Genomic DNA, 8830 nt, shown 5'->3' on the forward strand with positions numbered 1-8830 from the left:
AAATGAAAACCATGGCCATGGTCACAATATCCTCTCTCTCTAACTCAAATACAAGAACTAGAACCTGCAATTACATAACTAGAAAGATGGGACATAATAAAAAAAAGGAGGGGGGCATTTGCTATGTACCTATAAAGAGGAAGGAAAATTTGACATGAAAGTTCAACTTATAAATTTGTACAAGAAGTTAGTCATTTCTCTGACATCTTTTATATCCATCCCTGCTACTATCTTTTTTTAAAAATAAATTTATTTATTTAATTATTTATTTGGTTGCGTTGGGTCTTTGTTGTGCGCACAGGCTTTCTTTAGTTGCGGCGAGCAGGGGCTACTCTTCATTGCGGTGCACAGGCTTCTCATTGTGGTGGCTTCTCTTGCTGCAGAGCACGGGTTCTAGGCACACAGGCTTCAGTAGTGTGGCATGCAGGCTCAGTAGTTGTGGCTCACGGGCTTAGTTGCTCTGTGGCATGTGGGATCTTCCCGGACCAGGGATCGAACCTGTGTCCCCTGCATTGGCAAGCAGATTCTTAACCACTGAGCCACCAGGGAATTCCCCCTGCTACTATCTTAACCTCTATACCTGCATCTGCTAAATATTTTCTTTAGGGGACTTATTTTTAGCTTTCTTTTCTCATCTTTAGCTGAGGAATCATGGTTCTTCTTTGTGTTTACCTATGGAGGCTTTCAATATTTGTGGCAATGAATCTCTCAGAGATTTGCCTATTATATATTCTCTAGATATTTATAAAAGAATTTGAAGAAGTTCCTTCGTGGCCCATGCTAGTTCAATACGTGAATGATTTATTGATAATTGCTAAGACTTTAAATGCCTATAAAGAAAATGCTTTGGCTTTCTTAATATTTTTAGGTGCTGAAGAACATAAAACCTTCCTAGATAAATTGTAGTATCATCAAATTGAAGTCAAATATTTGGGACATTTCATATTAGTCAATAGACAGAAGGTAGTTCCATCCCCAATTCAGCCTATTTATAAATGAAGTAAACTACCATGAAAAAGAAACCACTCCACCAATTTGGGGGGTTGGTTGGGTATTGCAGGCAATGTATCTCTGCGTTTTCTGAAAATACTAACTACCTGTTTGAGATGTCACATGATGCATCACCAGAACCTTTACAGTAGTCCAAAGAAGCTAGAGAAGCCTTTTAAACACTTAGAGTAGCCCAATGGTATTAGGAGTTCCTAACTTTGACAAAATAGTCCACCTTTTTTGTAATGATAATAAGGGAGCACTTAAGAAAGTGGTGTACTTTCTTTTTTTTTTTTTTTTTAAATTATTTATTTATTTATTTTAGCTGTGTTGGGTCTTCGTTTCTGTGCGAGGGCTTTCTCCAGTTGCGGCAAGCGGGGGCCACTCCTCATCGCGGTGCGTGGGCCTCTCACTATCGCGGCCTCTCTTGTTGTGGAGCACAGGCTCCAGACGCGCAGGCTCAGTAATTGCGGCTCACGGGCCCGGCTGCTCCGTAGCATGTGGGATCTTCCCAGACCAGGGCTCGAACCCGTGTCCCCTGCATTGGCAGGCTGACTCTCAACCACTGCGCCACCAGGGGAGCCCCAGTGGTGTACTTTCTTAAAAGTTAGTCTCTCGAGTCTGGATCCTGTGCTCTCCAACGGGAGAGGCTGCGATGGTGGGAGGCCTGCGCACTGCGATGAGGAGTGGCCCCCACTTGCCACAACTAGAGAAAGCCCTTGCACAGAAGCGAAGACCCAACACAGCCATAAATGAAAATAAAAATAAATAAAATTAAAAAAAAAAGTTAGGCTCTGATTATAGGCTTATTGCTTACTTTTATGTGTTGTTGGATTCTTTTGTTCTAGAGATGCCAGGATGTTTATAAGCCTTAGCAGCAGTTGGTATTCTAGTTGAAAAGTCTCAGGCTTTGACTCTGGAACATTTAACTTACTTATATGCACCTCATGCTGTTACTGCTATTTTATAAATTCATAAGATACAACATTGTCACTGTGCCACTGGACTAAGTATGAACAAGTCTTATTGTCTAATCCTAATGTTATTCTAAGAAGGTGTAACCTTTTGAACCCAGCTACTCTGTTGCCAAATCCTGACCAAATAGCAGATAATGATTCCCTCACAGTTATAGCAGAAGATATTCAAAGTTTGCCTGACTTATCTGATATTCCTATTCCTAATCTTGATTTAATATTGTTCACTGATAGAATTTGAGTGAGAGACACACAGGGAAATAGAAAAGCATCATATACAGTAGTCAGTCCTCATGAGGTTTTAGAGGCTTATCCTCTCCCAAATATAAAGTCAGCCCAAGAAGTAGAATTCCTAGCTCTCTCTCTCTTTCCTTTTTTTTTTTTTTACCAGAACATCAGGTAAGTTCATTTCAGATGTAACAGCAATGTTAAAATCAACAAGTTTAAATCTTAACTGCACCAAGTAAACTCAGCTATTTAAGTATTTTTAAAGTTATTCCCTCCAAAAAACTGAGGGAGTTTTTCTTTTCCACCCCATATACCATGGTTTCCCAATAGTTTTATTTTTGGAGGACTTTCAGTTGATGAATAAACTGCTTTGGGGATATTTCTGAACTTCTTTCCCCAAATGAAAACTAATCTGGACCAATTATATATTGCATAGATTTCTCTGCAGATTCTTTTCTTTAGAACCTAATGCAATTTCCATACAATATAATTTTTACCTATTTGCACCACAGAAAAACTATCTGCCCTGAAAAATATAATGGATATATCCTGTGATCTTCCAGTTAATAGAATTGTTTTACCTCAATGATAATTTTTATCAAAATAACCAACTGAACATGGGACATTATTTCAGTCTTTACTGACTCATAGGCACATGAACTAGTGCCCAGCTTCTACCTCTTCTACATCCTCCTCTTCCACAGGTGGATGGAATTATTTCATGTAAGTTTGATGTAGGACAATTCACCCTTTACAAATACAATTTAGGTTAAAGTCAGTGACTAGTGTGGAAAAAGAAACACTAAAATGATACGGAGCCTACACAGTTCAAAATTTAATATTTTTTCCTCCATAAATAATATGTACTTAATTGTCATGAGGCAGCTATTTGGTTTTCATTAAACATATTTAGGGATACATTCATAGGACTGATTAGATAGTCCAGATGAAATGGTTATAGAAATAGAGGCAGTGTCATCTCACAAAACTCATTTATATATCAAAATCTACTTTGATATCTGAAGTTTACAAAAAGGCTGAATTTTCAAACTAATTATGCCTTCTGTAACTCAGGCACTCTTCTCTTGGCAAGAGCAAGCTGAAGCTTATCTGTGAAGGTAAAGGTGCTTAATGCTAAACTTTTCTTCTAAGCTTAGATTTGGACTGCTTAAGAAACTGATACCCAAGAAACCAGCATGGTCTTTCTACATTTTTACTATCTTAAGATTATAACCCTACAAACTCATTTATCAACTATCTTCCTTTTCTATATTATTCTTGGCACTCAGCTAAGACTGTTGAAGTCTACTGTACCTTGTATTTTTACATTCTCAAATAAGAACTTAAGATTATAAAATGTGCATAAACGTTGTGTAAAATAATTTTGTCATTCAACATATATGAAGAGATGAAACTTTTATGCCAGAATTTACATAAGAGGATAAATATTATGAATCAACATTCTTTTTAAAGTCAAGTGACAGAAAATTCAAGCCCTGTGCATTGTTTTAAAGTCTAATGAAAACATTTCTTGGGTGACCAGTATTGGCAATGTAGAAAATTTTAAATATTGGAGATGGGATTATGGAGGAAAACATGAAAATTTCAGATGTCTTCTATCTTACAAAAAGTTATCGACCTGTCAAAGCCACTCATTATGTGCCAGAAAACGATCTGGCATAAACCAGTCGTGTCAATAGAGGAGGTCACAGTGACATTTGTGTTATTAATGCTTCTAGACTTCTACTTTTTCCAAGAATAGAAGCAATATGTTTAACAATTCCCCCACACCCAAATCCTTAAACTCAGTATCACAGGCACAGAATGTAAGCAAATCTGGGATGTTCTTCAACAGATAAGCAATAGCACAGCTATGTTATTCTCAGAAATACTGTCTAGATATTCTTTCCTCTAAAATCAAATGCTCAGTGGCCACACTTCTAACAGTCTGCATTAGCTGACATTAAATGCATTTGTTGTGCCACAAGTCTATCTAAGCTTCCTTTTAGGTATTTTTTAATATGTCCAAGAGACAACGCCTGCTTCAGGTTTATTTAGGGGCACTGACCTATAAGGACATCAACTCCATTTTTAAGGTTTGACTAACTATTGTGGGTTTACTGAAGAAAGAGGACAGGAGAAAAAAAAGCAAATCACAGCAAACCTCTTTAGGTCAGTTAAAGGCCATATCTCTAGCTGGGATATTAAAAAAAAATCTCACCAGCCCACACTCTAAAAGTTAATGCTACTTCTAACAATCAACAGCAAGAAAAATAAACCTGCTAACAACCAGCCCACTCATTAGCAAAAAGCAGTTTAACTCAAATGCTGAGACCAAAGTATAATACTACCTACTCAAACTGTCCCACCTACCCTCAGCCACCAGCGAGGAAGGAAGAAATAACTGCTTAACAGAACAAAATAAGCTTAGTATTTCTTACAAGGATAACAATGGTCCAACTTCTGAGATAATACTCAGAAGGACAAAAGGTGGAGTGAAGGCAATGTATAGGGATTGGTATCCCACAAAATCTTGAAAAACCCAAAGTACCACAAACACACTAAACCTGTCTATGAGTTAGAGAACAAGATATTGCTGCTGCTTCTTTTTTTCCTTTGAATTATACAGTATTTTGTAAGCTCTGCCCTTCAATGTGAAAGCAGGACATTAAAAAAAAATGAAATTGACACAAGTTTTTGGGACCATATATCTTATCTGTGAAACTAGACAGATCTATTTATACCTTCTCCTTCCTACAGTCAAATAAGAAAACTAAAACAATCCAAACATGATTAATAAGTCCTTAAAAGTTTAAAACCTTTAGAGGAAAGGGAGGGAAGTTTTGAAAGGAGGAAAAACAAGAACAAGGAAGGGGGAAAGCTTTAAAAGAAAGAGGGGGGTGAGGAATCAATGGGCATCTCTTTTATTTGGCTTCAAGCAAGTGCAAGAAAATTCATCTGTAATTTGTTCAGTTGTCTGTCTTTTGCACATGTGCGTTCTGGCCAGAAGGGACTTTGAGGTTTTTCTGCATCTGCGGGCTCTATCCTCTTATAGTAATTCTTCTTTGTCTCAATAATCTCAAAGCCAAACTTTCTGTGGAAGTCAATTGCAGACTCATTGCTGATCTGGACATGCAGATAGATGTTGTCAAAAGTGCCAACTTTTTCACAGATGTTTAAGACATGATTTAACATTTTAGTTCCTATTCCTAGCCTTCGGTATGGTGCCAGACACCCTAATGTCATGATGTAAAGTCTCTTCTGATTCTGTGAATGATTCACCCTACAACATACTGCGCCTGCTGCAATATCATTGAAATAGGCAAATTTTGCTAGCTCGCCAACCTCCAGCACATCCTTATAGAACTTGTCATTGTAGCTGACTGGAAAGATGACCTGGTTTAATCTCTTCAACTGTTTAATATTGTGTGGTGTCACATCTCCCAGCTCGATCCGCCCTTTCATCTTCCCGGCTTGCTGAGGCAGTTGTTACCACCGATATCAACGCCGTTGCCGTCGCCACCCTGAGCTCTCCGCACCCTCAGCTCGGGCCACTCAACCCCACAAGCCGCCCTCCTCGCCTAGGGCAGGGAGCTGAGCGGGTGACGGAGGCCTCGAGAGTCGAGCGCGCCTCTGTCTCCACGAACGCACACGGGGCACTCGCCTCCCGCCCGCCGCCGCCGCCGCCAGCCAGACCCGCCGCTGCGCTGTGAACTTTCACCGGAACTCCTAGCTCTTATACAAACTTTTAAATTAGCCACCAATCTTAAGGTGAAAATCTATACTGATAGTAAATATGCATTTGGTATCTGTCATGCTATGGAACAAATGTGAAGGAATAGAGGGAACTTTCTCATAGCAGTAGTAACTGAAATATCACACTAGAAACGTAATTGCTGATTTATTAGTCACCCCCGCTTCTCCAACAGATTTCTGAAATTCATTGTAGAACTCATAACAGACAACAAGATGACATATCTAAAGGAAATTAATTTGCACACCAAGCCACAGAAAGGGCTACTTAGGTCTTGACTGGGGAAATTGAAGCCCCATTACTTCTATCCAAGAACTCTTATTTACAATTTCAGAAATACACAACTCCACAAGATTTAGAAAATTGGAAACCAAGGAGAGCTATGAAGAATATCATAGGAATATGGGAATTACACTATAGGAGTATTTGTGTATCTCACTTATTATATGCTTGGATGGCTTTTTCATGACACCAGCAACCTTATTCAAACAAAAGGAGTATACTGAAAACCTTGGAATCGTACCACATTTGGAATAAGGGTCAAATAATTCAAGAAATAATACAAAGGTGTGCTGCTTGCCAGAACAATTATTTACAGGAAACACTTAAGGTAAGGCAAAGAAGTCTGCTGAGGACATTGTTACCTGGGATCTGGTGGCAAATAGACTTTATAGAGTGTCCTAATCCATTTGGGCTGCTATAACAGAATACTGCACAGACTGGGTGGCTTATAAACAACATAAACTTATTTCTCATGGGTCTGGAGTCTGAGAAGTCCAAGATCAAGGTGCTGGCAGATTCAATGTCAGGTGATGATCCACTTCTTTTTTCATAAACGGCTTTCTTCTTGCTGTGTCCTCACGTGGCATAAGGGGCAAGAGAGCTCTATGGGGTCTCTTTTATAAGGACACTAATTTCATTAATGATGTCTCCACCCTCATGCCCTAATTATCTCCTAAAGACCCTCTTCCAAATACCATCATATTGGTGATTAGGTTTCAACATAGGAATTTTGGGAGAACACATTCCGTTGATAGCATAGAGCTTTCACCTTCAGAAGGTAGAAGAGATTGATCAGTAATGTTGTGTATGATGTCTGGATTGCCAGAAGTGTTCCTAGCAGCTAAAGCAGATGCTCAGTGTTTCAAGGACTTACTGAATTATAACATCCCAACCTTTGGAATTTCTGAATATCTGGAGTCTGATAGGGAAAGTCATTTCATTTCTATGGTTATGTAGGAGCTCTGTAAACACTAAACCAATAATTTGCTATACTCTTTATCATACTCAGTCTTCTGGACGAGAAGAACAAACGAACTATAAAGAATTCTTTGACTAAATAATATCAAGCCATCAGCTTACAATGGCCCAGAGCTTCACCTTTGGTTTTATTAAAAATAAGGTCAACTTCCTCTGGCAGGCATGATATTTCTCCCTTTGAGTTATTGTTTGGAAGATTTATGAACTTAGAGTTTAAGTATAATCCCTTATCTGATATAATGGAAAAAACTCATGATCAAGTGTAAAACTTAGAGGGTTTGCTGTTTTTCTGGCCACATTACACTAGTGTGTGTGGCCAGATGCTGGAAAAATTCCCCTGAAGAGGTGTGCCATTGATATCGACCAGGAAATAAAGTCTATATCAGAAAAAGGATTGTCACAACTGTTATGTAAATAAGCTAAAGATGGCCCCTATATTTACTTATTCACAGCAGGCTTGGACTGTAAGCTCAAAAGCCTACCAGTACCAAACTCAAATTTTACACATCCAATTTTTATTTCATTTTATTTAGAGTGTTGGGACTTTTTAAATTTAATTTTTATTTTATGCTGGAATATAGTTGTTTTATAATGTTGTGTTATGTTCAGGTGTACAGCAAATTGGTTCAGTTATATGTATACATATATCCATTCTTTTTCAAATTCCTTTCCCATATAGGTTATTATGGAATTTTGAGTAAAGTTCCCTGTGCTATGCAGTAGATTCTTGTTGATTATCTATTTTATATATAGTAGTGTGTCTATGTTAATCCCAAACTCCTAATTTATTCCTCCCACTCACCTTTTCCCTTTGGTAACCATAAGTTTGTTTTCTAAGTCTGTGAGTCTGTTTCTGTTTTGTAAATAAGTTCATTTGTATCATTTTGAAGATTCCACATATAAGTGATATCATATGATATCTGTCTCTGTCTGATGTACTTCTTTCTAGGTCCATCCATGCTACTGCAAATGGCATTATTTCATTCTTTTTAATGGCTGAGTAACCTTCCGTTGTATATGTGTCCCATTTTTTTTTAAAGATATATTCTTTTAATCTTTATTGCAGTATAATTGCATTATAATGTTGTGTTAGTTTCTGCTGTACAACAAAGTGAATCAGCTATATGTATACATATATCCCCATATCCCCTCCCTCTTGAGCCTCCCTCCCACCCTCCCTATCCCACCCCTCTAGGTCGTCATAAAGCATCGAGCTGCCTAATTTTATATTTTTGACCACAACTTATGGCATGGGGGGATCTTAGTTCCCTGACCAGTGATGGAACCCGTGCCCCCTGCATGGGAAACATGTATATATATATATATATATATATATATATATATATATACCCACATATACATATATACAAGATTTTTTAAAGTTGCTGGTCTCTTAATTTCATATGCATTTCCCATGCCCTACTTTTGTATTCTCTTCTTCTCAGAATTGCCGGTTTTGACATCATATCTGTATGTGGATGATTTCCTACCTTTACTGTACATTTGTTTTTACCAGTGAGCTTTCCCATTCGTAACTTCTTGTTTCTATTTGTGGCCTTTTCTTTCTGCCTTTAGCACTTGTTCTAAAGCTGGTTTAGTGGTGCTAAATTCTCTTAGATTTTGC

At 38.0% G+C, this 8830-nt stretch overlaps 1 pseudogene across 1 annotated transcript; it reads right to left on the bottom strand.

Moving 5' to 3' along the window:
• Positions 1-2331: 2331 nt before the first annotated feature.
• On the bottom strand, positions 2332-8422 carry LOC309653100 (N-alpha-acetyltransferase 50 pseudogene; annotated as a pseudogene). Its single transcript has one exon. The product of its transcript is annotated as an N-alpha-acetyltransferase 50 pseudogene (transcript).
• Between the last annotated feature and the right edge of the window lie 408 nt (positions 8423-8830).

Source organism: Balaenoptera physalus (genome assembly GCF_965194825.1).
Source record: "Balaenoptera physalus genome assembly, chromosome: X".
Classification (NCBI taxonomy): domain Eukaryota; kingdom Metazoa; phylum Chordata; class Mammalia; order Artiodactyla; family Balaenopteridae; genus Balaenoptera; species Balaenoptera physalus.